At 39.9% G+C, this 8,960-nt stretch overlaps 1 pseudogene; it reads right to left on the bottom strand.

Moving 5' to 3' along the window:
* Positions 1-841: 841 nt before the first annotated feature.
* On the bottom strand, positions 842-3,718 carry LOC103929235 (annotated as a pseudogene).
* Between the last annotated feature and the right edge of the window lie 5,242 nt (positions 3,719-8,960).

Genomic DNA, 8,960 nt, shown 5'->3' with positions numbered 1-8,960 from the left:
GTTCACTTAAGGTGAATGTCACACTCTTAAGGCTTGCATTGTTTTTCAAAAGGTTTTCACAAAAAAACTTAATGCATCTTAAATATTCATGTTTGATATGAGTATCACAGGGGGATTGCATGTTATATATGTTCTAGCTTGAATATCACGAGTAGAATATGCATTAGGAAATCTAATCTTCAAAGTTTGTGTGAGTTAACTAGTAAGTAATTTTTAGAGCTACGTAGGATTGTTAATGGTGACAGTTAAACCTTAATGTCCTTTTACTTTGATTTTCCAAAACGGTTAGTTTAGATATTTTATTACATGTCCTTCTTGTTTAAATTCACAATTCCAAACTTTTCTAAATCTTTTGTTGAATAATTAATTAAAAATTGGTTTTAAACATAAGTTGCCATATCAAACTTTTCTAAATCTTTTGTTGAATAATTAATTAAAAATTGGTTTTAAACATAAGTTGCCATATCAAACCTTATGGAGGATGACCTTGCTTGAGTTATCTATGCTCCAATTACCTTGTTCAGTCGCAAGTGTTTCCACAAGTAGTAAAAACCAATTCTTAATTAACTATTCAACTATTCAACACAAGATGCAATCTTGTCGCATGGTTTATCATGTATTTATCGGAAATAATATGGTAATATGTTCAATTGGAATACCAAAATTTCACTCTTTTTTTTTTCGGTACCTAACCTTAAACTTACAAAATAGGGCAAGAACTATTCCGAGGACATGCGAGTGTATAGCTAAAATTCAAGATTTATATCAATCTTGAGACTAATCTCTAAAAAGTATTCATAAGCGACGATATCAGCATCGACACTGAACATTCGTTGAGCGATTCAGTTAAAGCATGTTGCCCAAACGGGAAGCAGTATCCGTTCGCTAAAATATATCCGAGTCTGAATGTACACAATACAGTTCAAATATTAGAGGCATCCAAAACAGATTACACAGTTCATATACTCAAACAAGACACTATCTCATACTAGCCGTACTCAAATATGAGTGTCGCCTTCGGTCATATTTTTCCTGGGTTTGAACAGCCTGAGTCAATATCTTAGAGTAGTTGGTTTTAATTCATTTGTGAGGAAACTCGACGGTACAAGCGCAAGAGTAGTCCCTTCAAAGTACATTATCTGTTTCTTGTCTTGACAAACTGGGGTCTAGAAGCCTTCTTCTCCAACTTTTCCCTCTTCTTCCTAGTCTTTTCATCCTCAACACCCCCCCTAATATTTATACAAGCGATATCAAATCATTCCAAGAATATCAAAACTATATTTATCATCAGGCAATTACAGAAGCAAGAGAGGGTACCTCTAAACCTTGAGACATAAATCCTCTAATGAAACCAAATGATTTGTATGCTCCAAAACCTGGTATCTGGAAAACAACAAAACAAAATGTAGAACAGCTATTTCTTTCTCACCCAAGGAAATTATTCTGAAAATTTTCTAAAACAAAAAGATCCTTATGTTTCTAGTACCTAAGTTGTCAGAATCTTCTTGTGACACCATCTACACTCATCCGATGAAGGTCCTACAACAATAAAGTTACCAAAGGAAAACATGGCCATGGTTATGTGTTAATCATCCAGAAACTGACACCAGAACGCATGAGCTAAAATTAAAGCGAAAAGGGACCAGATTTCATAAGCCATTTCTCAAAGACTGAGTAACAGTGAAAGTCTTTGAGTAACAGTGAAACACGGGAGATGGTGCCAATTAAACCAGACTAATTTTCCTTCTAAGTCAAACACTAAATTTCTCATGGCCCTTTTCTCAGGAAGATTCTAGATTACCAGGATTAACCACCCTTTGGGCATGTTCACTTACATTAGATATGGGAAAGGAATGATTCCCATATTGTTCTCGTAGGGATAAACAAGCCGCCGTTGGTACCAATACCTAGTTGAAATTGGGAATGAAATACATATTTTTAACGTATGACCCACTTATGTTTTCGTTCCTTGTGTGTTAGTAAATGCAATATATGATAGGAATGAGAATGATACCTAAACCTTGGATTCTCATTCCTGGTAAGTAAACACAGGATTGGTGATGAGTACCCACCTCTTTGGAGAGCATCCAAGCAAGGTTCTAAGCAGGTATATATATGCATGGCAACAAGAAATGAGATCTCACCAGCAGATATGTGTACCAAAATTTTCCGGAGATTATGGACATGCTTGCACGAAGCCTGTGATGTAGATTACATCATGCAAATAGCTGCAAAGCATGACCAACCAAAAATCAAGATTTTACCATGAACAAAACTTTTGTGTGTTAATGCCCCAAATATGCATGTCACATTTCTTTGCATGTATACTTGTATGGGTTGTTAGATGTCAGCAAATTAGCATAGAAGAGAGACAACTGATGAAACATGGAATTATCCGGTTTTGCTTATTCAATGTTGTATTCCTAAATAAGAGAAAAACACCATGTATTCTAATCATTGCCATACTACAAATTCTAAAAGCCTACCAGCTTTAATGTTGAATATAAAGAACTTTTCAATTTGAGAACATAAATCACACAATTTAGTACCATACTTGATTAAGTACCTAATGAGAGAAGCACATAACACAAAGTTGAAATAGTTACAATTTGGAATTATCTGTGTTGTATTCCTATAATTTAGTACTATCCTATTTCTTTTAAAATTATCGGCAAAGAAATGAACAAAATAAGAAAGGAGTTGTAAATGATAAGAAATGTCACTAAAAATGAAATCATACCCACATACTCCACCAGTTGTCATATCAAAGCCACCATCCAGAAGTTCCCCATCATCACCTCAAGAAGGATTTGCCATTTGAGCGAGTTGTTGATAGGGAAAGTAATAAGCGAGTGAAGTGAGAAGCAAAGCAACCCAATTTTTCCAGGTGAAACTTGAATAGAAGATGAGCATCCTTAGTAGCACATAAAAAACCTACATTGTCAAGTCCCCAACACAACATCAGCATCACTAAGCTTAGCATGGGATTTGCGCATGAAATTATGCATAACTACTACTACTACAGTCAGCGAAGGTTTACATTACAGGCTATGATCAGGCGACGGAGATTTGTCATGTGTCGGGCATTCTCTTCCTTGCGCTTCTTTGCACCTTGATTTGCCATCTCTGCCTAATCCACTCTCCAAGGGACTGTCACCGTAACAAAATCGAAAGCCTGTTAAAGAAAACAATGTTATGTAATGGATGAATTTGACCTTCAACAGAGTGAATGAGCCGGTCCACATATACTCCATTTTTTGAAACTAGGGCGCAGGTTCACCCCAGAAACCGAATAAAAATGGAAATTATAAAGGAAATAAGCCCGTAGTGTCAAAATTCAAAACACAACTAACCTAATTACCACAATAAATCATCATCACCAAGAACAAAACAATGCAGTAATTAACAGAAAAGCTAACAATTAGCAAAAGAAATATAGGTCCACCAGAAATCAGAAAATACAGATTCAATATGCAAGAATCAAGCCCAATTGGGGTTTCTTCAATTTGCAAGAATAACATACCTTCGACTGTAGAGTTTGTCTCGCTAAGTTCGTGGGTATAAACCGCATAAAATTTGGACTTATAAAGTGAATTCTAAGAGGAAAATAGATTTCAAGGAAGCGAGGAAATTGAAAATCCTCTTTGGCTGCTGTTGTGTTTCTGATTTTTTAAGGGCAAAAGAAAAGAGAGATGTTCTGTCTCACTCTCTGTCACGTGATCGATAAGTGATCCTCTCATTTAGTCAATCAACATACGACACGTGTCCAACGAGTACCTTTATTTTATCTTTTTATTATTATTATTATTTTTTTTTTTTTTTGCCTAATTGACTAAATAGTCATTATGGTGATAAGGTAGTTGAAGATAGCCCGTGACAAAAAAGTTCGAATTTAAACCCTTGTTACCCAAAATAAAAAAGATTGTTATTTCTCTATTAACGTATTAGACATGGCTGGGGACTCAGCCACGCTTCCTCTGCTGCCACTTCCAGTTGAGAAATATCACGCCGTAACTTAGAATCAACTTGATTATTGTTCACATTTTCTACCCTACCACTTCTTAGTTTTCATTTCTAATCTTTCCTATTTAAAAAAATAAATAAAAAAACAAAAATGACACATAAAAAATAAATATCCCAGCGAGCAAGGAGCAACCATTTTCCTTCTTCCTGCTACTTTGCACAGTATACCATGGCCGTTGTGAGACCATATTTCCCACCTCTCTTGGCAAAGTGATTTGTACGGAAGTGGAGTCCCCTTCTCAATTAGAGTCATGTTCATTCCGACAATCTATTCCAGAATGAACAAGTCACTCAAGGTCGTACCATAACGAAGTATCGACACGGGGTGGTTACCTAAGGAGTCCTAAATGGACATAGCAACCAGAGTCTTAATGAGATCATGTGGTCCACCACCTTATAGGCTCCAACCGGAGTGCATACGAGTAAGTCTCCAGCATCACATCCAACAACTCTCCACTCATACCCCATCAGTCCCCATTTAGATTCTAACTACCAAATCCCAATTGCCGATTTGATTGGTATGATTGATGGTACTCTAACCCATGTTGCACAGGGTACAAACCTTTGACCCATGCTGCTGATGTAGCAGAGCGTACTGAGTCACACCTTTAACTCTAACTACTTTGCCGAGTTAGATAGTTGGCAAAGCACTCAAGAACTGAGCTCAAGATGCCTATAAATAGGCCACTCAACTCCTCACAAAAGACTAGACACTCTAATCTCATTAAAACAGTTTGCTCATCCTTTCTTCAAATATTGACTTAATCTTTGGAGCACTTACATTGGAACCAATCCCTCATTTTCCCCCCTCCGACGTCTGGTATCATGATCTTTTCCTTATCTTTGTTCTTACATATTCACTCTAGAAACCTGTGCAAAATTAGGTCAACACAGTTTGGTGCTTTCATTGAGAGTTTAAAATTCATGTTCCCATGGAAACCACTCTACCCACATCCATGGTTAATCACTGCGACCAGCCTGACCCGATTTAGGCTAATCTTGCTACTATCGGGATACCCCTACCACTGTTGAAGTCAGAGCCACCGCTTGTCACATCCCAACCTGGGCGGGACCACTTCCTGGGCCTGACTCCACTGTAGCACGATATTGTCAGCTTTGGGCCTCGACCATGCCCTCACGGTTTTGTTTCTGGGAACTCACATGAGAACTTCCCAATGGGTCACCCATTCTGGGAATGCTCTCTTGCACTACTCGCTTAACTTCGAAGTTCCGATGGAACCCGAACCTAGTGAGCTCCCAAAAAGCCTCGTGCTAGGTAGGGATAGGAATATACATATAAAGATCACTCCCCTGGGCGATGTGGGATGTCACAATCCACCCCCCTTAGGGGCCCGACATCCTTGTTGTCACACACGCGACCATGGTTAGGCTTTGATACCAAATTGTCACATCCCGGCCTGGGCGGGACTGAAGGAAGATTTGTGAAAAACAAGTTCATTTGAGCAAGATCAACAACATGCAATTAACAATTAAAAGGCGGAATCATGTTTATATGCACTCAAAAACAAAACTTAACCCATGAACTTCAAAGCCTAGTAGATAGGTGAACCAAGACTCAACTCAAAATAAAGTGAGTTGAGAAATCAATACCTTTGTAGATTCCTCTTTGCATAAGCAAAGGCTAATCACCCAAAGAGAGGGCCTTCATTCCTTGCATCTTAGATCCATGGATTTGGATGGATGAAAAGGTTTCTCCAAGTTCCCAAAATTGAGAACCTCTAAGTCTCCACACCAAGGCATATTGTAGAAGAAATGAGTGACATTGAGGAAGTAAGATTGCTAGATGTTTTCCTCAAGGGTGGCCGGCCATTTCTAGAGAGAAATGAGAGTTTTTGTTTCTCCAATTTCCCCAAAAAAACCCTAAATGAATTTTGGCTATAAAGTCACACTTATACCTTAATTCATTTGAGTGACAAACTTGTAAATAAGTCCAAAACCCACTCTTTCTCTAAATGGCCGGCCTTAGGGTATTCATTGGGCTATTTGGGCCTTTGTGAATCATTATTCATTAAGTTGTCACACAACTTAAGTCAATGGACTTGACGTTCAAAGCCCATTGGGCCTTAAGGTCCAAAACTATCCCGAGGTCTTTTAACGAACTTATTCGTTTGATTAATAATCATATTAATTAATCCTTGCCTTAAATAATTAAACCATTTAATTATTCTTACTCATCTCCGTTGAATCTTCAATCTCTACCTTACACGGTGTACGATCCATTAGGTTCCTTTTAGCGAGGCAGTGGGCGATTCAAACTCTTTCAAATCGATTGTGAATTGAAACTTACTTTCAATTCTCCCGTTAGTGATAATACACTTTTAGGGCTTCCACAAACCATGGTTGACGCCTAGCAGCATGTCATGGTTACCCAAGCTAATCAGAAGAGGTGGAGAACCTATTCAGTTTTAGGATTACAAATGCAATACGGTCTTTCTCTAATACAATACTCTTGACCACATTGTTTGGTTTGATAGTTTATTCATGTCTACTATCCAATGTGAGTCTTGTGCTTATATGATTACCTTGAATGTGATTTGGAACACATTCCTAAATCTCATTCATACTTTGGCCAAAGATTCTTAATCATATCATAGAGTATTCTCCCTCAAACAGTTTGAAGGTTAGAGATCCCTTGTTGCGCATTCACTTGCCTCCATGGCTAAGTGGTTTAACCCAACGATGTCGTGGACACCCTCCTGATGGAGTGACTTTGACATAATCAAAGATTAAGGACCTAACCACAAGACAACTGTGATGCCTCAGATCAAAAGACTAATTTGCATTATCCCAACCATGAGTTCTCATGTGACATGAATATGAGAACTCTTCGTTGATCGTGTTCAGTGAACTCATTCTCTATTGAGCACCTACGTACTTGTCTTGATGTCACACACACCAATGACTCGAGACTAGTCACTCTCCCTGAGAGAAGACATAGCACGTATTGATCTTAACGGACTGTCAATGCCCAATTGACAACCCTATGATCAGGAACGTTTAGGATGTGTCAACGAAAGAATGGTCTCATGAATCTAACTTCTTTAGATCGCATTCTTCCAATCACATATTCCTTAGACTTATCGTTTAAACATATAACATTTATATGAGACGGCTCAAACAATAATCTTTGCCCTTTACATTTAAACTACATTAGTTTGAAATGTTCGTAAAGTATCATCATATGATTGGTTTTAGGGCACATTTCCAACAGGGACCACTTCCCGGGCCCGACTCCACCGTAGCACGGTATTGTCCGCTTTGGGCCCCCAGCACACCCTCACGGTTTTGTTTCTGGGAACTCACATGAGAACTTCCCAATGGGTCACCCATCCTGGGAATGCTCTCGAGCGCTACTCGCTTAACTTCGGAGTTCCCATGGAACCCGAAGCCAGTGAGCTCCCAAAAGGCCTCGTGCTAAGTAGGGATGGAAATATACATATAAGGATCACTCCTCTAGGCGATGTGGGATGTCACACCGCTGCTGGAACCTCTTCTCCAACTCATATTCCAGAGGAAAACTCCCCTACCCATACCATGTTTACGCTCTTGGATCCTATCAGAGGGATACTCGGGGGGATCGAGTGACGCCATGAGGGAATTGTAGAGGAACGATTCTAATATAGGGTTAGCGAATCGAGCTACCTTTGACGACATTGAGAGGTACCTATTAAGCTCGAATCTTCTCGACCTCGAGACACCATCAAAGTATCGGTCACCAGAATGGATTTCTCGAACACTTTGGAAGATCTCATTACAATCATCATTGAGACGCCCTGGTGGGCCGGTGTAACTGGTGTAGAGATATCATCAATGGTGCAATCTCCTAGTGTGAAGACTAAAATGATAGAACCCTTGAACAGCCCTAAACGACTCAACTTTGATCTTTCAGGGTTGAGCCACGTTCACTCTGATGGCAAACTCTGACCATAGATCGAAGACAGCCCACTATCCACAAACTTGGTGCAGGAGGCTCTGTATGGAAAATTCACTCAATTTCGGATGAAGTATTTCAAAGAGAACCCTGACCCTTTTATCCACATCATGTCATACAAGAACAACATGGCCCTGTATAACAACAACAGGCCCCTAATGTGCAAAATTTTCCCCTTGACTCTAGAGGGAAGTTTTATGAAGTGGTATGCCGAACTATTGCCTGGATCTATTCCGAATTTTTGGACTCTGTGTAAGAAGTTCGTCAAGGCATCCGCTTATTGAGAAGTGAAACGAATAATGAATACTCTATTTCTAACCTAGTAGAAGGAGAAGTTCGTCAATGTTGTCTGCTACGCAAGGGCGCTTGTTAAATCTGCAACTTGTCAATACAGGTGTTGATTGCCATTCAGGGTGGAACAACTTGCATGGTAGGTGTCTTTATGAGTAGTAGAAGTGTAATGGACCCCGGATGCAAAATCTGAGCCGAGATGGGTTAAATTTATGAAAATACCCTTATTTCAATCGTCGATCTTACAGTTTGCCCAACTGGTTTGGCCTGGGCTAGAATCAGTTCTGGGCACCTAGAGCTAGGTAGGTTGAATTGGTCTGGATTCTAGAACGGGCCTTTGGAGGGAGTTGGAAGGTCGGCTAGGCGCGCAAGCATTGGGTCGGGTCGGGTCGGCTAGGCCTGCTTGGCCGTGGGCGGCACTGGGTGCATGCTAGGCTTGGGCACTAGTACTTCTGGCATGACTTGGGTCGGCTCGCTTGGGGCCTAGTTTACTACTTTATGGCACGAGTTGTTGCTGTTCTACAGCTTCTTCACCATAGGCTTGCTGGCCATGATTTGTTTCGTAGGGCACTATAATGTCCATCGAAGGCATACCATGGGCCACTTCATTGGCGGCTGCCGCTGCTGCTATGCTCGTGGAAGCACTCCCCGGTGGCAAGGTCATTATGTTGAGCTTCAAGGAGCGGCGACGAAG

This window comes from the organism of the source record quoted next, unplaced genomic scaffold, assembly GCF_019419815.1.
Source record: "Pyrus x bretschneideri cultivar Hongxiangsu unplaced genomic scaffold, Pyrus_bretschneideri_v1 Contig110, whole genome shotgun sequence".
Taxonomy (NCBI): Eukaryota; Viridiplantae; Streptophyta; class Magnoliopsida; order Rosales; family Rosaceae; genus Pyrus; species Pyrus x bretschneideri.
The sequence above is the reverse complement of the archived record's forward strand: the minus strand, read 5'-3'. Positions and strand labels throughout refer to the sequence as shown.